We start from the raw sequence: 21,494 nt of genomic DNA, 5'->3' as shown, positions 1-21,494 counted from the left end.
TAGTTATTCTCTCTTCCTCACCCCCCCAACCCCCATCCATTGGGAAGAAGGCACAAAACTTGAAAACACACACCATCAGGCTCAAGGACAGCTTCTATCGCATTATTATAAGACTCTTGAATGGATCTCTTGTATGATAAAGATGAACTCTTGACCTTACATTCTATCTCGTAATGGCCCTTGTGTTTTATTGTCCGCCTGCATTGCACTTTCTCTGTAAATGTAACGCTTTATTCTGCATTCTGTTATGGCTTTTCCATTTGTACTACCTTGTTGTACTTATGTGTTGAAATGATCTGTATGGATGGCATGCAAAACAAAGTTTTTCATTGTATCTCGGTACATATGACAATAATAAAACAATTACCATATTACCTCTGCTGAGAGTTCTGTTAGTTGAGTCCCTTTTTTTAGAAGTGGTGATATCAGCATGTTGTTTTGCCAACCTTTAGACCTCTTGCTCCTGAGGTCCTTCATCAATTTTTTCCATTTTCTCATATTTTATTCCGCTTAAACACTTGAAAACTTTTTTTTCCAATTGTCTGCCTCAATTTTGCAGCTCCTATGGGTTCCTTCTGTGAAAGGGTGTCTCTGCTCCTCTCTCTTCTATTTAAACCTGATCATATACTTTGCTTATCTACTCATTTTCATTTCTGGCAAAAGTCCACAGCAAGATGCCAACTTGTCCTGTCTCTTTGCTGCCAAGTATCTGGTGTTTATTCCCCTACAAAATGACAAGTCCACAAAACATGGTTCAGAATTGCACCTGGTTTACTCTTTGTGCTTCTTCTGTCTTTGTCCATGTGTCCTACTTTCAGGTTTGGTAACTTATTCTAAGGAGAAGTGTGCAGATGTGTTGAATCATTGTGGATGCCCTCCAGCCTTTGCATGAATTATTCGATCAAAACAGAAATTTATCTTCAACACAGCCAGGACAGCCGCATGCTCTCACTTTCTTGAACCCCAGCGGTGTAGTCGTTAAATATTCAGCTCACCCCTGCTGCTGGCAAACCATGCTCAGCAGGCAAACTCTACAATGAAGAGTTCTTCAGAAATAAGGGGGAATCAACTGCAGGTGGTGGCAGCGGAGAATGTGACGTGAATGTATAGAAAGGCATGGAGTTTAGGCAATGGTGTTGGTGAGCTGTAGATATGTAGGGAATATTGGGGAGTGGGATTGTTACTTGAAAGTTATTTCTGGCATAGAGGGATCATTCTTTGAGAAGAGATTGGTCATAGAACATAGAACATAGAACATTACAGCACAGTGCAGCACATTGGCCCACAATGTTGTGCCGAAATTTCATCCTGCTCTAAGATCTATCTAACCTTTCCCTCTCACATAGCCCTCCACATCTCCATCATTCATGAGTTTATCTAAGAGTCTCTTAAATGTCCCTAATGTATCTGCCCCACAACCTCTGCCAGCAGTGCGTTCCATGCACCCACCACTCCCTGTGTAAAAAACTTACCACTGACATCCTTCTTATATCTTCCTCCAATCACCTTAAAATTATGCCCCCTCGTGTTAGCCATTGTTGCCCTGGGAAAAAGTCTCTGACTGTCCACTCGATCTATGCCTCTTATCACTCCAAAGAGAAAAGCCCTAGTTCACTCAATCTATCCTCATAAGACATGCTCTCCAATCCAGGCAGTATCCTGGTAAATCTCCTCTGCACCCTCTCTAAAGCTTCCACCTCCTTCCTATAATGAGGCAACCAGAACTGAACACAATATTCTAAGTGTGGTCTTACCAGAGTTCTCTGGAGCTACAACATTACCTCATGGCTCTCAATCCCCAGAATTTAGAAAAATGAGAGTTGACATCATTGAAAGATCTAAACTTCTTATGGAGTTGACAGAATGCAATGTTGAGTGAATACTTTCATTTCCTGGACACCAGTAATTACTCTCAGAATAGGGGGTTGACTATTTAGGAATGAGGTGAGGATATGTGTAGGTACTTGAATATTAAAGGAAATACGACATCTAGGAATAGATGGAGGAGTTGACAAAGAATATCAGACATTTTGAGAGGCAAACTAGGTTTGAATAGCCAAGAACAACCAGCTACCTGAGAATAAATGAGACCTGACTCAAATGATACCGGCCCTCCAAAAAGTAAAATATAATTTTAACAGCCAGCTAAGCTTTCCTTGGCATAGCCCAAAATTTCAGAGGCTGATTGTTTCTGAATGCAGTAACATTCAAAAACAAAACTCAGCTAATAAATTAAAAACATTAAGAACAAAAAAAATTAAAAACATGCAATAAAGCACCCAAACACTTTAAGAATAATGTAAATTAGCATTCTTACAACCTCCACCTCTCTGGCCATTCCCTTCCTTGGGAATGTATGGGTGACACACTGTGTTTCAGTTACATACCTAGAGCAGCATTTCAAAGGTAAATCCTCATCATAAAGGTGGAGGTCTCTCTAGCTTATATCTTCCAAGTGCACTCCAGGCTGAATCCAGTCAGAGAGCTGCAGGCCATCCTGTGGCAAACTGCTGACTGCAACCTTTGGAAAGCTACTGCCAGTTATGTGGGGAAGCATGCCGGAAGTCTGACAGTTTCTTCAACAATTCACCACAAAACCACTGTCATTAACCTAAGGGAAGGTAAATGGGCACTTCGGAGAAATTGACCTTAATAAATGAAAGTTAGCAAGCAATGGAGAGCTAATGGAGTGGTGCAGCTGATATCGAGTTCAATTACTCATTTCTCAAGATCGGAGCATTTATTCCCCATCCCCAATTGCCCTTGAGGAGATGGTGGTGATCTGCTTTAGAACAAGCAGGAACAATAATTGGTCTCTCAAGTCTGCTCCACCATTCACTTAGATCCAATCTTGACCTCTACACCACTTTCCAGATTTACCCATTCCCCTTGACTTCTGTCAATCCCCACCTTGAACATATTCAATGACTCTGCCCCCACAACTCCCTTGGGTAGAGAATTCCAAAGATTCGCGGTGCTTTGAGAGAAGAAATTCCTCCTCAACTCCACCTTAAATGGGCAGCGCCTAATTCTGCAGTTATGCTCCTTAGTTCCAGATGCCCTGACATCTATAATTCTTATCATAGAGTCGTAAAGTAATACAGCATAGAAACAGGCCTCTCAGCCCAACTCATCTATGCTGTCATCTCGCCTGTTGATCTCCCTCAGATTTCTTTTATGTTCGAATAAGGTCAGCTCTCAGTCTCCAAACTCCAAGGAGCTTTGGCCCAACCTGCTCAATCTCTCTTCATGTATCAATACCTTCATCCCAAGAATCAATGTGATAAAACTTCTTTGCACTGCCTACAGTGCAAGTATTTGGTATTGGGAAATGAACCTGGTCAGGTGTCAGATCTCTCAGTGGGAGAGCATTTTGGAGATAGTGATCATAATTCTATCCCCTTTACAATAGCATTGGAGAGAGATAGGAACAGATAGGCTAGAAAGACATTTAGTTGGAGTAAAGGGAATTATGAGGCTCTCAGGCAGGAAATTGGAAGCTTAAATTGGGAACAGATGTTCTCAGGGAAAAGTACGGAAGAAATGTGGTAAATATTCAGGGGATATTTGTGTGGAGTTCTGCATAGGCATGTTCCAATGAGACAGGGGAGTCATGAGAAGATAAAGGAACCGTGGTGTACAAAGGCTATAATAAATCTAGTCAAAAGGACAAGAAAAGCTTACAAAGCAGGTTTAAGGTGCTGGGCAGTAGGTATAGAGGGGATGTCAGGGGTAAGTTTTTTACTCAGGGAGTGGTGAGTGCATGGAATGGGCTGCAGGTGACAGTGGTGGCGGCAGATACGATAGGGTCTTATAAGAGGCTTTTGGATAGGTACATGAGCAGAGAAAAATAGAGGGCTATGGGTAAGCCTAGTAATTTCTAAGGTAGGGACATGTTTGGCACAGTTTTGTGGGCCGAAGGGCCTGAATTGTGCTGTAGGTTTTCTATGTTTCTATCCTTTATTAAACATGGAGCCCATAAGTCCAGGTGTACTCCAGGTGTGGTCTCACCAGCATCTGCATCAAAATTTCCTTTCTTATATACTCAACACACATTGCAGTAAAGGCCTACATTCCATTAGCCTTCCTAACTACCTTCTATATCGGCATGTTATTCTTTTATTGATTGTGTGCACTTGGATCTCCCTCTGTTATCGAATCTTTGGTTTTATACACAGCAGCTACTAATATACCGGTCAGATCTCTGAAGGAATACGGCAGCGTTTTCCAGGGACCTCAACATAAGAAAGATGTCAAACATGCAAATTAGGAGCAGGAGTGCACTTGCTCCCCCTTGAGCCTGCTCCACCATTCAGTGAGATCATTGCTGAAGTAATTGTTAGCTCAACACAGTTTTCCCATCTGTCCCAATAAACTTTCACTCACTTGCTTGTCATGGCTTTGGGAAGGGCACAGAGGAGTTGTGCTGACTGGGATGAAAGACTGCAGTTACTTAGCGGGGAGAACAAGGAAACTAGTTCAAGAGCCGCCAGGTAATGTTGCAGCTCTACAGAACCCTGGTTAGACAACACTTGGAGTATTGTGTTCAGTTCTGGTCACCTCATTATGGGAAGGATGTGGAAGTTTTAGAGAGGGTGCAGAGGAGATTTACCAGGATGCTGCCAGGATTGGAGAGCATGTCTTATGAGGATAGGTTGAGTGAGCTGGGGCTTTTCTCTTTGGAGAGAAGGAGGATGAGAGGTGACTTGATAGACGTGTACAAGATGATAAGAGGCATAGATCGAGTGGACAGTCAGAGACTTTTTCCCAGAGCAAAAATGGCTAACACGAGGGGGCATAATTTTCAGGTGATTAGAGGAAGGCATAAAGGGGATGTCAGAGGTAAGTATTTTACACAGAAGTTGGTGGGCGCCTCGAACGCACTGCCGACAGAGGTTGTGGGGGCAGATACATTAGGGACATTTGAGAGACTCTTAGATAGGCACATAAATGATAAATAAATGGAGGGCTATGTGGAAGGGAAGGGTTAGATAGATATTAGATCAGGATAAAATGTTGGCACAACATCGTGGGCCGAAGGGCCTGTACTGTGCAGTAATGTTCCATGTTCTATGTTCTAGTAATGTCTTCCTTGCAGCAGAGAACTCAAGGCGATGTCTGACAGAGTTCAAAACCATGAAGAATTTTGACAAGTGGACAGGGACAAGTGGTTTCCAGCAGCAGAGAAGGGTTAATGAGAACTCAGGGAACTGGTGACATAGCGGGGAAAGGGAATTGGATAAATACATGAGAGGGAGTTTGCAGAACTCAGAAAAGGACAGGAGAAAATTGGATAGATTTTTCCATGAGCCAGCACAGATGGGCCAAATGTCCTATTTGACATTTGTCCTATTTGGCTGAGCTGCATCATTCTGTCACGCAGCTTGGTCCCTTGATGTGACTGGAAGGTCATGGCAGGATTCATGACTATCACACAAACCTGGCAGCACTGTGACTAATCCAACTGGCTATGGTTTTAAAAGAAGAAATTCTACTTTTTCCCTTCTACTGTGCTCCAACACTGACCTTTGAGGTCATCCATCGAATTCAGCCTTTGAAATATTAAGCCCTTTTGTTCCTGGAATCTCTTGATTTATTTAACCATCTTTTCTGATTATCTTATCCACTTCAATTAAATCAGTCTTCCATAACCAAGTAAATAATAGCCTGGCATTTTTTTTCCCCTGGAGCTCAGGAGAAAAAGACTGGTTAAAGGAAAATGCCAGGTCTATAGAAGGTAACTTGGTCAGCATGGACAAGCTGAGCTGATGGGTCTGTTTGCATCCTTTATAACACTATGACTCTGTCTATGTTACTGTCTGACCTTCTCTGCCTCATGCACTACCAAAACCCTCAGTAAGTCCAATTTACCCATCAATCTTGCTGGGCTCCCAATCTGGCAAAATCTCATTTTGAAGTTTTTGTGCTTGCTTTCAAATCACTTGATACCTTGCTGCTCCTTTTCCCTGTAATCTGTTCTGTTGCTGTAACCCTCCAATATCACCATCTCTTCCATTTCTGGACTCCTGATCATCCATGAATTTAATTGCCCGAACAATTGCGTTGTGCCTTCAGCTGCCAAGGTCCCAATCTCTGGAATACCCTCCCTGAACCTTACCCCAGCTCCACCACTCCTTCCTCCTTAAAACCTACTTCTTCAGTCAAGATTTTGGTTGCCTGCACTAATTTCTCCTCAGTCTCAAGTGTTGCTTGATAACACTGCTGCAAAGGGACATTTTGCTACATCGCCATGAAATGCAGCTGATCCTCATAACTCCACTCTTTTTAATCCAGGTATCTTTCTGGGCATCCACGGGGCAACATCACACTGACCCCCACACCTCTACAAGATCAACATATCCTTTGAGCTCCAGTGCGCCAAAACCATATGTGATACTGCCGATGGAGTCCACACAGCTATGCTGCATCAGGACTGGGTCCTACAGCACACAGGCCTGCACCCTACAGCAGTCTTGAGGCAGGGTTTCCACCCAAACATTGATAATTCCTTTCATCCCACAGAGGGGAGCTGAGTTCCTCCAGCAGATTGCTTGTCGCTCCAGATTACAGCATCTGCAGTCTCCTGTGTCTCCATGAGGAACACTAACACTGGTAACATAAATCTGTTCACTCCTCCATTCACATGGAGATTTAGCTAGCCTTGTCACGGATAGAAATCTGATCTGGACACCTGGCAGGCTCAAAGATTGATCACTATGAACCTTTGGATCTGAACCAAATGCATCTTAATGGATATTACTTCAAAGGCAATCCTTTTGGGATCCAGGATAACTTACCTCCGCTGTGGTTTAGTGGGTTCTGAAGTTGCTGATGAGGCCAATGTGAGAACTTTGGACTCTTCCACAGTTGGAAGACAGTGAATAAGTACATGGGTAGGAGGAGCTTAGAGGTATATGGGCCAAACATGGGCAAATGGGACTAGCTTGGTGGGCACCATGGACGAGTTGGACTGAAAGGCCTGTTTCCATGCTGTATTACTCTATGAAATCATATGACCATAAAACTATAAGGTATAGCAGCAGAATCAGGCCATTCAGCCCATCGAGTCAGCTCCGCCATTCAATCATGGCTGACTTTTTCTTTAATCCCATTCTCCCGCCTTATCTCCTTAACCCTTAACCCCTTTACTAATCAAGAACCTATCAATCTCTGTCTTAAGTACACCCAGTGACTTGGCCTTCACAGCCCTCTGTGGCAACAAACTCCACAGAGTCACCACCCTCTGGCTGAAGTAATTCCTCCTCATCTCAGTTTTCATGGGATGTCCCTTTATTCTGAGGTTGTGCCCTCGGATCCTAGACTCTTCTTCTGATGGAAACCTCCTCTCCACGTCCACTCTATCCACAGACAGGGCAAGTGTTTATGGATGGGGCAAATGGGTGGGTAGTTTGGGAGGTGGTGGGGTCCTTCCACTGCTTACTCAGGGCTTCTCGTGTGCTCATGATGCATAGTTTCACAGTTCTCAACACCATCCTGAATGAGTGGTCATAGGCCACTTATATCTTTATGTATACTCTTATGTGTCAATTATACTCTTGTATAATTTATGTTTTTCATACATAATTTTAAGGTGATTGGAGGAAGGTATAAGGGGGATGTCAGGGGTACGTTTTTTACACAGAGAGTGGTGGGTGTGTGGAACGCACTGCCGGCAGAGGTTGTGGGGGCATATACATTAGGGATATTTAAGAGACTCTTAAATAGACACAAATGATAGAGGAGGGCTATGTGGGAGGGAAGGTCTTAGAGCAAGATAAAATGTCGGCACAACACTGTAGGCCGAAGGCCCTGTACTGTGTTGTAGTGTTCTATGTTCCATGTGAATGTTGTGTCTCTAATGTTGTGTGCCTGTGATGCTGCTGCAAGGAAGCTTTTCATTGCACCTGTGCATACATGGACTAATGCATATGATAATAAACTCGATTTTGACTTTGACTTTGGGCCAGAGGTTTCTCAGAGTCCATTTATTGTTGAATTTCTTCAAAGAGGCTTTGAGCCCATCGTCTGTCTGTCTGTCAATCATTTTCCCTGAGTTCGGTAATAGGGGATCATGTAAATGATGTGGTCTGCCCTACGGAGCCCACTGGACATAACTCCAGCCTTGATACTGGGAATTCTCCCTCAGGAGAGGATAATGTTTGGAAGATTTTGCCGAGACAGTGTTGGTGGTATTTTTTCCGTGTCTTGAAATGGCTGCTGTGGTTAGTCCAGTTCCTTCCTTTACTCTCTCCTCAGTACTGCGATTTAACTCCCTTCAGTCAGCCTTAGAATAATTTAATCCACTTACTAAGAAACTTTTACACCAGAGTTTTTCCTCCAACCTCACATCTCTATGGTTCCTTTGCATTTTTTAAACCTGTGCATGCTAATGTGGATTCACCAACAGCATTAACAATTGTTTTATTCTTCACTTTTCCAAACTCTTTCAGAACTCCAACCACCTTTGGACTCTTCATAATGACCCGAAACGTCAACGCAGTTTCTCTTCCCACAGATACTGCAAGACCTGCTGAGTGTTTCCGGCATCTTCTGAAGATAAATATTTGAAGGTCTGGTGAATTGAGGATTGTGGGGAACTAGCACAGAAGAGGAGTTGAGGCCAGCAAAGATCAGCCATGATCATATTGAATGGTGGGACAGGCTTGAGGGGCCAAGTGGCCTACTCCTGCTCCTATTTTCTTGTGTTCTTGTAGCATCATAGAATCATACAGTGCAGAAATGGGTCCTTTTAGTCAACATCGTCCATGCTGACCATGATGCCTATCTAAACTAATCCCATTTGCCCGCATTAGTCTCTTACCACTCTACGCCTTTTCTATCCAATAACTTTACAGATCTCTGTAACGTCATCCCTCAGCTTCCTACGTTCCAGGGAGAATTAACCCATCCTGTCCAATCTCTTGTTATAACTACACCATTCCAGGGCCATGGCCAAGAAAGCATATCAGAGCCTCTACTTCCTCAGGAGGCTAAAGAAATCTGGCATATCCCCTTTGACACTCACCAATTTTTATTGATGCACCATAGAAAGCATCCTATCTGGATGCATCACGGCTTGGTGTGGCAATGTGACCGCAAGAAACTGCAGAGAGTTGTAGACACAGATCAGCACATCATGGAAACCAGCCTCCCCTCCATGGACTCCGTCTATACTTCTCACTGCATCGGTAAAGCAGCCAGCATCATCAAAGATCTCACCCACTCCGGACATTCTCTCTTCTCCCCTCTCCTATCAGGCAGAAGATACAAAAGCCTGAAAACACATACCACCAGGCTTAAGGACAGCTTCTATCCCACTGTTATAAGACTATTATTATATAGATTATGATAAGATCGACTCCTGACCTCACGATCTACCTCGTTATGACCTTGCACCTTACTGTCTGCCTGCACTGCACTCTCTCTGTAACTGTAACACTTTATTCTGCATTCTGTATTGTTTTACCTTATACTATCTCAATGCACTGTTGTAATGAATTGATCTGTTTGAATGGTATGCAAGACAAGTTTTTCACTGTACACCAGTACATGTGAGAATAATAAACTAATTTACCTATTTACATCCTGGTGAATTTCTTTTGCGCTCTCTCTATTGTTACCATATCCTTCATGGTAGGGAAGGGGAACCAAAAACTAGGGGGAATAGGTTCAAGGTGAGAGGGGAAAGATTTAAAAGGGACCTGAGAGGCAATTTCTTCACGCAGAGGATGGTGAGAGTATGGATTGGGCTGCCAAAGGAGGTAGTTGAGGCAGGTATGATAACAAGAATTAAAAGACATTTGGATAAGTACATTGTTAAGAGGGGTTTAGAGGAAATGAGCCAAACACAGGCAAATGGGACTAGCTTGGTGAGCACCAAGGTCGGCATGGACCAGTTGGGCCGAAGGGCCTGTTTTGGTGCTGTATTACTCGATGACTCTACATCCTTCCCATAGTGTGGCAACCAGAACTGTACACAATACCCTAACTGTAGTCTAACAGATGTTTGGTACAACATTGAAGGGTAAGTAATGAACAATAAGTAATAAATCAACAATAAACTAAAATTTTGCTATATTGCTGCAGCTTTGGGATTCCACACAAACCCCCTCCCCGAGTCTTTTTTTATCCTTTTTTATTCAAAGTATTTATCCCATAGAATAATTAATCCTGGCAAAGTTAGTGTCACACTTAGAACCTGCAACATTTATCCTATCTTGATTTATCAATAAGTGTTGCTGTGAAGAAATGGTGATGCACTGTGGGTATTGTACCAGGATACTTGCTGCTTTGTAACGTAAATTGACTTTGCTTTCTAGGAAGGAACTGACTGGAGTATTTATGCCTTATTATAAAAACTAATTTCCTCCCTACTAGGATAAAAGACCTACATGGAGGAAAAAGCAATTTGATAGATAAAACAGAAAAATTCCTGGACTGAATAAAAATAAAGGCAGAGGAAAGGCAGAGATCAGGTAACTTTTTTTCTCTCAGTATGTATGATGATTCCATGACTAATGATTCAGTATTCTTGTTCCTGCTCCAACATGTAATAAGATCATGACTGATCTGACTATAACCTCAAATTTGTGTTCCTGCTTACCTGCAGTTACCTTTCACCCTTGATTATCAAGGATTTATCTAACCCTTTAAAAATTTGAAGATTTAAAATTTGAAGTACGGTAGCATAGTGGTTAGCACAATGCTTTACAGCACCAGCGACCCGGGTTCAAATCCGGCCACTGTCTGTAACGAGTTTGTAGGTTCTACCCGTGTCTGTGTGGGTTTCCTCCCACATTCCAAAGACGTACAGGTTAGGAAGTTATGGGCATGCTATGTTGGCGCTGGAAGAGTGGCAACACTTGCGGGCTGCCCCCCAAAATCACTACGCAAAAGATGTACTTCACTGTGTGTTTCGATGTACATGTGACTAATAAAGATCTTATCTTATTTTATCTTAAAAAAATTGAACTCTCTCAGAGGATGATGTGCATCTGGAATGAGCTGCCAGAGGGAGTGGTTGAGGCAGGTACAATAACAATATTTAAAAAGTTCTTGGAAGGATGCATTGATAGGAAAGGTTTAGAGGGATATGGGTCAAATGTGGGCAAATGGGACTAGCTTAGATGGACATGTTGGTTGGCATTGACCAGTTGGGCTGAAGGGCCTGTTTCTCTGTCTCTATGAGTCTTGACCTTTGAGGAAAATACTTCCAAAACTCTCAATCCACTGAGAGAAAAAAAATTACCTCATCTCTGCCTTAAGTTCCTCTGCCTTTATTTTTAAGAGTAATCCCTGGTTCTATATTCTCCTGTGAGGAAACCTTCTCTCCGTATTCACCCTTTCAGGATCTTATATATTTCAATCAAGTCACCTCTCACTCTTCCAAAGCCTATCCTATTCTTAGCTAATACTATTCTATGTATCAGGTAAGTAAATCTTAGTCATAGAGGCATACAGCGTTGAACAGGAACTTTAGCAAGTCCACGCTAACCATCAAGCTTTCACTCACACTGATCCTAAGCTAACCTAATTTTATTCTCTCAACTTTCCCATCAACCACCTTTCCCGAGATTCTGACACTCCCCTACAAACTAGAAGTAATTTACAGTGCCCAATTAACCAACCAATACACATACCTGTAGGAGGAAACTAGAGCATCTGGGGGTGGCCCATTCAATCATAGAAAGTACATGCAGACACCACTTAAACAGCACCAGAGATCAGGATTCAACCAGGTCACTGGTCTTCTCATGCAGTTCCAATGCAATTCTATCCTTCCTTAAATTAGAAAATATTGTACACTGTATTGCAGATTGCATTCAAAATCAATGCTTTGAGAAGTTAAATCAAAAATAAAACTGCAGATGCTGGAAATCTGAAATAAAAACAGAAAATGCTGCAAAAAGTCTGTTTCTTTCCCCACATATGCTGCCCGACCTGCTGGGCATTTCCATCATTTTCTATTTTAAGTTTAGATTTGTTTCTTTTTTAATGTTTGCACTCAAGTACATTTGTACTTTACCATTGCCATCACTATTCAATGTCATTTTAGAATGATTTTGCATTATGAAGTACCCCTTGCTGTACTTAAAACTAGCAAGTTGCTGCAGTTTTGCAATTGCAGCTGAAAATAGGTTTATCACAGAAAGTCTCAACATTTGTGAGTGACCTGATTTTGAGCAAGTACAAATGACTTTTAAAAAAGACTATACAGAACAATTTGCCGGTTGCATTGATGTACAGTCGTTAACTTGTTAGCAAATCTAAAAATAAAATTAGGATTTTAAGTGTCCTTGCACCTAAAAAAAAGCTGCCTTGAAATCATTTAAACCAGCACAGGTAGCAGAGACTTCAATTGGTGATTAATTCACTCTGGGAACAAGGCTGATTTTGTGAGCAGAGCTGTCTTCAAGCGCAATGTTTTTTAACCTTGTGCAGAAAGTTCATTTGCATCAAAAGAAACTTGCTTAAAATTCCACAGCTCTCTGCAATGACTTGGCTAACTTGGGGTAAACTGTGTTGGAAGGAACTGGCAACCAGTGAACCCCTGCCAGGCACTTATTTATCAGATTAAAGAAGCTCCAACAAGTTATTCTGTTGAAAAAAAATGCTCAAAATTCAGTTCCATACAGGTCTCTCAGCCTTCAGTTTGGCTTTTCCAACAAAGGACTGGATTCAAGGCCTGCAGTGTGACTCTCTTCTCCATTGATCTGGGAGCAATGGGATAAAATGAATTTATCCAAGTCAAGGGAGCTTGAGAGGGAAGGAAACATCAGAATTATTTTCATTTGGAGGTTCTCCAACTAATAATTCCAAGCAAAGGAGAAAGGCTGTATATTCAGAAAAGGCTTATTTGTTTGATAAATCTGTACTACCTTCCTCCAGGAACAGTCTTCCCTTCAACCATTCGGTTCTTGAACCAACTGGCACAAGATCACAAGAGTTTAACAACACTATGACCACTTTGATCACTTTACCCTAAAATGAATTTCTTTTTGTCCCAGTTGTGTTCTTTCTTGTAAAAATTGTGTTTAATTTCACAGTAGTGTAGCAGTTAGCATAACGCTTTACAGTGTCAGCGACCCAGGTTTAATTCTAGCCGCTGTCTTTAAGGAGTTTGTACGTTCTCCCCGCGTCTGCATGGGTTTCTTCCTGGTGCTCCGGTTTCCTCCCACATTCCAAAGATGTATGGATTAGGAAGTTGGGACATTGTGGGCATGCTATGTTGGTGCCGGAAGCGTGGTGACACTTGTGGGCTGCCCCAAGAACACTCTACGCAAAAGATGCATTTCACTGTGTGTTTCGATGTACATGTGACTAATAAAGATATCTTTTCCTTGTAAATGGTGCTTATACGATGCAATGTGCCTGCGATGCTTCATTGAACCTGTGCATACATCTACTTGTACATGTGACAATAACCTTGACTTTGACTTTTGACTTTGACATCAACCAACTTTCATAAAAGAAGTACTGATAACTCCACCTAAGTCAGTGTAAGGGGCTAGAATGTGCCAATGGACTCACTGTGAACAGTCTGTGATAGAGCAAACAAAGAGAAAAAGTTTGCTCTTTTGTCCACCTTTCACGGTTCTGCTTTTCCCTCCTATATATTGGGCTTCCCTTTTTCCTATCTTCAGTCCTGAAGAAGGGTCCTGACCTGAAATGTTGACCACCTGCTTTTCTCGATGGATGCTGCCTGGCCTGCTGAGTTCCTCCAGCATCATCGTGTTTTTCAAACAAAGTTAATTTATTGAGAAAGCAAAAGAGCATTAAAATAGAAAATACAACTATTTCTTTCAATAACACTACCTGCAGAAAAATGTAGCGCGTGCAGGATATCTAAGTACAAATTAATTGCATAATATCAACCTCAATCAGCTAGTTACTCTCTCATGTCACTTTCTTGACATTTTCCTGGAATTGTTAAACCTTCGAACAAATAAACAACCTTGAATCAAAAATAATGGATTTCTAACCATTGACTTGTATGGATTTTACTTGACCTCAATGCCTTTGTATTCTCTGTCCCCGTTTATAATGCCTGATATTCCCAAGTGATTTTCATTTGTTATCACCTTGTTCACCAAATTTCCTTTTGGTGGTCCTCAATGGATGAGTGAGACTTCTCTCTTGCTGACTTCCTGATTTCAGGATTACTGGGCATAATGCTATTACAGCACCAGCGACCCAGGTTCAATTCCGGCCGCAGTCTGCAAGGAGTTTGTACGTTCTCCCCGTGTCTGCATGGGTTTCCTCCGAGTGCTCTGGTTTCCTCCCACATTCCAAAGACGTATGGGTTAGGAATTTGTGGGCATGCTATGTTGGTGCCGGAAGTGTGGTGACACTTGCGGGCTGCCCCCCAGAACACTCTCCGCAAAAGATGCATTTCACTGTGTGTTTCAATGTACATGTGACTAATAAAGATATCTTATCTTATCTATCTTATCAATGTTGGTGAGAGCAACACACAAAACACTGGAGGAACTCAGTAGGTCAGAGAGCATCCATGGCGGGAAATGGACCCATTTCCCTCCATAGATGCTGCCTGACCTTCTGAGTTTCTCTAGGGTTTTGTGTGTTGCTCCAGATTCCAGCATCTGCAGTCTCTTGTGTCTCAATATTGGCAAGGGGTTTGATTGAGAGGGGGAATTATCCAGACATCACCATTTTGGCTGGACATAGTTATATCACTACATATAATAATAATAGGAAAAGGACCTTGAGTAATATTTCTTTAATCTTATTTAAGAATGGATATACCAGCATTGGAGACAATCCAAAAGGGATTCACCAGGCTAATGCCAGGGATTAGAGGACTGCCCTATCACAGGTGGGTAAAGAAGTTGGGTCTGAATTCTTTAGAGTTTAGAAGAATGAGGAGAAATTATATTGAAGCTAATGAGACAATCTCAAACAAGGGGATATAGTACAAGATAAGGAGGCAAGTCATGAAGAACTGAGGTCACAGGAATTTCTTTTCACAGAAGGTGGTGAATATCTGGAGTGCTCTACCCCAGAGGGTTGTGGAGGGCTAGATCTTCAGAGGCATTTAAAGAAGAGGTAGATAAATGTTAGGAAGATCGGGAAATTGAGGGCTGTGGGGAACTGACACAGGAAAAAAGTTGAGGCCTGGAGCAGATCAGTCATGGTGATACTGAGGGGCAGGTGGCCTACTCTAGCTCCCATTGTAAATCTAAAAAAATGCAGATGCTGGCCGTCTGAAATAAAAACAGAAAATGCTGAAAATACTCGGCAAACATTAACTGCGTTTGTCTTTCCACAGACGCTGCCTGACCTGCTGAGTATTTCCAGCAGTTTCTGTTTTTATTCCTGCTCCTATTTTCTAGTGATCTTATGTAAGTGGAAAAAAGTGCAGAGGAACCTTGATGGACATAAACACGGGTTAAAGCTGAACACATGCAGACATAACAACTCGTGACATGCATTAAGTAAAATTCACAGGCAGAATAAAAACAAACAAGTGACAGGGCAAGTTAAACTGCAGTGGGAGTATTGTGTATCCAAGAAAGAAAGAATATGAGTGCCACAGGAAGATCGTAGATTCAATGGCGATGCGAGACTAACAATTATGAAGAAAGATTTGAAAAAGTTACAGCTTCTTTTTTCCAAGAGATGAGAAAGTGAATGTGTGATCGATGTGTTCGAGATTATGAAGAATATCGATGAGGTAAACTGTGAGAAATTGCTTTCACCAACTGACGAGATAGTGAAAAAAATGTGTACAAACTCAAAACATTACAAAGAGAACTTATCGAAGTTAAGAAAATGTCTTAACTAGGAGGATGTTTAGAGTGTGCAATCCTCCCAAGGCAGAGCCCATGAAAATCTTAACAAGGCAAATGGAAATTTTAAATAGGTTGAGAGACTGAACAGGAGATTGAGATTGGACCTGTAGATTTGTGTGGAGAGAAACAGCAATAAAGGCAATTAAATGAAGGGCTTGCTCCTGTGTTGCAACACTCCATGGTTCACACATGAAGTTCTTCCATCTTCAGACATTGCTTCCCTTTCAGCTGACTTCTGGCAAAGGTTAACATCAAATAACACAAACGCAGCCTTCGTTCTCTCGTTTCACTTTCACTGTGTGTACACTGTGGCACAGTCTTAGCATTTGGCCACCGTGTTAGAAATTGTAGCCAAGAAATTTTTCTTCATTATGAGAGGTGCTTTATAGCCATCTTACATAAAACATAGAACATACTACAGCACAGTCCAGGCCCTTTAGCCCACAATGTTGTGCCGACATTTTATCCTACTCTAAGATCTATCTAACCCTTCCCTCCCACATAGTCCCCTATTTTTCTATCATTCATGTGTCTATCTAAGAGTCTCTTAAATGTCCCGAATATATCTTTCCTGGGGCTTCTTGCAAGTACAGTGTTGAGCCCCACTCACACAACCAAGGGGGCCAATGTGTATGAAGGCCTTTCCTTCACTATTTTGAGCCAGTGGAAATGGTTACAAAGGCCATAGATCACATAGGTCGGATAGGGAAAGGACTGGGGTCCAGGGTGGTAGCTTATGGAAGGTTGGGTCTGGTCAGAAGGAGAGGAAAGGTTGAGGATGGGGATGATGGGGCTGGAGTTCGGAAGAATGAGGGGGGATCTCATTGAAACCTACCAAATACTGAAAGGCCTGGATAGAGTGGACATGGAGAGGATGTTTCCATCAGTAGGAGAGTCTAGGATCCGAGGGCAAAGGAACATCCCTTTAGAAATGAGATGAGGATGAATTCCTTCAGCCAGAGGGTGGTGAATCTGTGGAATTCATTGTTACGGAGGGTGCCATTGATAGGTTCTTGATTGGTAAGGGGGTTAAGGGTTACAGAGAGAAGGCGGGAGAATGGGGTTGAAAAAAAACTCACCCATGACTGAATGGCCAAGTAGATCCGCTGGGCCAAATGGCCTACTATATTATGGTCTTATGTATTTTGGGGGTGAGGGAGTTTTCAGACAAGCAATTGGTCTAGGATTTGATTGGGAGAGTGTTTGGACATGCAATTGAACTGGAGTTCTGTGATAAGGTGTGAGTGGATGGGACAAATTTGCACACCTAATCACAGACTGTAATGACATCGGCCCCCATAGAAGCCAATCACACTCAGATTAAATTTACTGAAGCAGCACACAAAAGCATTGTACACCTCCAACTAATTTCCAGACCTGTGGGTTTAAATCCCATTCTGAAGGCTTGAGTGCAAAAATCTGGGCTGACATTTCAGTGCACGGAGTGCCAAAGGTGCCTTGTTTTAAGTTAAGACAGGGAACTGAGTGCAGTCCCTACACCCAGACAACAATGAAAGGTCCCATGGCGCTACTTAAACTGGTTTTCTTGCAAATTAATTACACTCCAATCAATGTCACTATGGCTCAGTGAGGCACCACGCTGACCACTTCAATCACTTTGCACTACAATGGACTTTTTTTGATCTAATTGTGTTCTTCTTGTACAATTTTGTGTAATTTATGTTTTTCTTGTCTATGTTGTGTCTCTGATGCTATGTGCCTGTGATACTGCTGCAAGTCAGTTTTTCATTGCACCTATGCATGCATGTACTCATGCATATAACAATAAACTTGACTTTGACTTTGATGTCAACATAAATCAGATGCTTTGCTGATTACACAGGAGTTGTCTGTGCATAGACAGGTAACTACATTTCCAACATTACAACGTAAACTCTCTTCAAAATTACACAACAGAATGCATCGTACTCCAGCATGCCCTGAGGTTTATGAAGGGTGCTATATGAAGCCAAGTTCTTTCTTCTCTTAAACACAGACTGAAAATTCAGGTTGCTTCCCAGGACTGATTTAATTCCTTTCACGGTGTGATCACTGGTGCAGTATTGGTTTCTCGGTGAAAGTTTCACATGCATAATTTATCAGACTGTCTTCTACACAGAGAATTGCTCATTTGCAGAGTTAGATAATGTAAAGTATTATCTCTGGCCTCCAGGGTTCTGCAGTGAATGGTGGATGCATATCAGCTCTCAGGTGGCAATCTACAATTATATTCTATGGTTTAACAATGGTAATGTGTGATGGGTAGACCATTACTTAAGAGCATAGCAGATATCCTAATGGGAACACAGTCTTTCTCAGAAAAATGATACAGACATTTTAGGCTTCTAAAACAAAACTGCCGATTATCTGGTTATTATCAGACTATTCTTTGTGAGATCTTGCTCTCCACAAATTTGCTGCCATTCTTGTACATCACAGAGTTGGCATACTTGACTTTCATATTTTTATGTCACATTTCTACGAACCAGAGGAACAGCACTTCATATTCCACCTGGGTAGTCTACAACCTGACATCAGGAACATTGAATTCTCCAATTTCCGGTAAACTGTTCCCCCATCTGTCCCTTTTTTCTCTCCTCTTGATCTACCCGGCTCTTCCTACATGGGTCTTGTTGCAGGGTTTCGACCCGAAATGTTGACAATTCCTTTCCTTCCACAGATGCTGCCCGACCCGCTGAGTTCCTCCAGCAGACTGTTTGTTGCTTCCTGCACACACCCTGCCCCCCCCCCCGATCACCCTGTTTCTTTCCCCACCTCCAACCCACTGCATCTGCCCATCACCCACACACATACCTCCTACTGCTTCCCCTCCTCCACTGTCCCCATCTGCCCTTGATTCCATGCTCCATCTTCCTCTCCGATCAGATTCCATCATCATCACCACCACCTATCACCTGCCAGCTTCTGATGCCATTCCCACTCTCCCCCCCTCCCCGACCTGCCTATCAGCCCCCCCCACCCCTCACCTGGATCCACCTATCACCTGCCAGCTCTTGCTCTGCCCCTCCCCTCCATCTCCCCTCTACACTTTCAGTCCAAATGAAGGGTCTCGACCCGAAACGTCAACTGTCCACTTCCTTTTATAGATGCTGCCTGACCTGCTGAGTTCCTCCAGCGTTTTGTGTATGAGTAGGACATTGCCTGGGTTGGAGCAGTTCAGTTATAAGGAGAGACTGGATAGACTCAGTTTGTTTTCTCTGGAGCAGGGGAGGTTGTGGGGGTGACCTGATTGAAATGTACAGGAATTTCATTGCACCCTGATGTATATGACAACATATGAAACTAATCGAAACTAACTAACCCACAAAACTATGAGAAGGATAGATAGGAATCGTAAGAATCTTTCCCACATGGTGCATATGTCTAAAACAAGACGGATGGCTGTACGGTGAGAGGTTGCAGGTTTAGAGGGGATCTGAGGGAAATTTTTTTTCAAACAGAGAGAGGTTGGAATCTTGAATGTGCTTCCTGGGGAGGTGATGGAGACAGGTACTCTCACAACACTTTCAAAGCATCTAGACCAGCATTTGAATCGCCAGGGCATAGAAGGCTATAGACCAAATGCAGGTTAATGGGATTAGTATAGATAAATACAATGTTTGGCATGGACAAGGTGGGCCAAAGGGCCTGTTTCTATGCTGTACAACTCTATGCCTCTGCAGCAACTACTACTTCAAAAAGTACTCCAGTGGTTGTAAAGCACATTGGATCAACCTGAAGTAATGAGAAGCACTATAATGAATATATAAAATTATTGCATAATTGATTTGCTGAAAGACTGAGGGTTTTTTAAAATATCCTTCTCATTCAGTATGGATAGAACAATAGAATTGTTAAGGAACAGAAGGAGGCGAGTTGGAACTGGCCTCTTGTAGATCAATCACACCAGACCCGTTTCCCTGCTCTTTTCCCATAGTCTTGTAAATTATTCTCTCTCAAGTGCCTATCCAATTCCCTCTTGAAAGCCCTGATTGATTCTGTTTCAATCAACCTTGCTGGCAGTGAGTTCCAGTGCATAAACAGTAAGTAAAAATCACAGTCATAGAGAGATACAACACAGAAACAGGCTCTTCAGCCCATTGAGTCCGTGTCAAACATTAACCACCAATGTTCCATGAATTCTACATTAATCCCAATTTTAAAATTCTCCTCACATCATCTTCAACTCGCCTCCTGCTCACCCCCGCCCCGCACCCCACCGATTCTACACTTTAGGGGCAATTTACAGTGGCTATTTAACCAGAAAATGTTACAATCATTCTTGTCTCTTTTGTCCATCACTTTAAATCAATACTCCCCATTCTTAAGACCTCTGTTAATTGTAATAGCTTCACTCTCTTTGGCCTAACTAAACCAAGTCATGATCTGAGACCTCTCTATCAATTCTTCTCTCAACCTTCCTCCAAGGGGAACAATCCCAGATTCTCCAGTGTAACCTTGTGGCTGAAATCTCTTATCCCTGGAACTATTTCAGCAAATATCCACTCTGGAGCCTTCACAAATTTCATGACATATGTCAGTAATAATAAACCTGATTCTGATTCTGACATCCTTCTTGAAGTATGATGGCCAGAATTGGGTGCAATACTCCTGCTGTGACCTAAGTGGTTATAAAGTCATACAGCACGGTCCTTAAACCCACTAAGTCCTTGCCAACTATCAAGCACCCTCTTACTCTAATCCTACACAAGTCCCATTTTATTTCCCCCATGTTCTCATCAATTCCTCCAAGATTCTGCCACTTACAAGGGCAATTTACAGTAGCTAATTAACCAACTAACTTGAACCTCTTTGGGATATGGGAGGAATCCAGAGTGCCAAAGGAAACACATGCAATCAGAGGGAGAACATGCAAACAGGCAGCGGTGGAGATCAGGACTGAACCCAGATCGCTGGAGCTCTAAGGAAGCAGCTCTACTGGCTGTGCCATTACACCCATTGAAATCAGTGGGATCATGGAATCTGTTCCAGGTCTAATTCTAACTCATCATGGCCCTTACATTTTATTTGTCTCCCTGCACTGCACTTTCTCTGTAACTGTAATGCTATACTCTGAATTCTGTTTTATTTTCCTTTTGCGCTACCTCAATGTATTTATGTTTGGAATGATCTGTCCGGATGACACACAAACAGAAGCTTTTCATTGTATCTCGGTACATGTGACGACAATAAACCAATTACCAAATGTGGCCCAACCAGTGTCTGACACAGACACAATACCATCTCCCTACTTTTGTACACGTTCCCTTTGCTAATGAAGCTAAGGATCTGATACATTTGACAGCAGCTGTGGAAAGAGAAGCAGTTCATGTTTCTGGTCCAGGACTTTTCATCAGAATTGATTATTTGAAGAAGGATGTACAGTTCTAGCATGAGCTCCCTGCTCTCATACCTTGGGTAATAAACACAAATCGCCTCCACGTCTTCTTATTTTTGTGTCTCCATGGATCTGTGGATATGCTTTGAAATAATCTAAATTTATGACACAGAAGGAGGCCATTCAACCCAACTGTTGGCATGCTAGCCAAAAATGGACTTCAGATTGATTGCAGAGTGGATTCAATCAATCTTGCTGAGGCCCTTCTGTATTTACACTGGGGTTCGGCTCTCCGGATTAGACCTGGAACAGATTCCATGATCCCACTGATTTCAATGGGGATA

The 21,494-nt window shown here is 42.4% G+C and overlaps 1 protein-coding gene across 4 annotated transcripts in view; it reads right to left on the bottom strand.

The window, feature by feature from the left end:
- Window positions 1-21,494, bottom strand: part of dpp6a (dipeptidyl-peptidase 6a) — a 546,960-nt gene that overhangs the window by 340,885 nt on the left and 184,581 nt on the right. The window contains exon 1 of one of the 4 annotated variants that reach the window (XM_052015999.1): window positions 12,879-12,894. The exons of the other annotated variants lie outside the window; for them this stretch is intronic. The gene's annotated coding sequence lies outside the window, so the exon portion shown is untranslated. Of the gene's footprint in view, window positions 1-12,878; window positions 12,895-21,494 lie in introns of those variants that run through there. 4 annotated transcript variants of the gene reach the window in all.

Source organism: Pristis pectinata, chromosome 5, assembly GCF_009764475.1.
Source record: "Pristis pectinata isolate sPriPec2 chromosome 5, sPriPec2.1.pri, whole genome shotgun sequence".
Lineage (NCBI taxonomy): Eukaryota > Metazoa > Chordata > Chondrichthyes > Rhinopristiformes > Pristidae > Pristis > Pristis pectinata.
The sequence above is the reverse complement of the archived record's forward strand: the minus strand, read 5'-3'. Positions and strand labels throughout refer to the sequence as shown.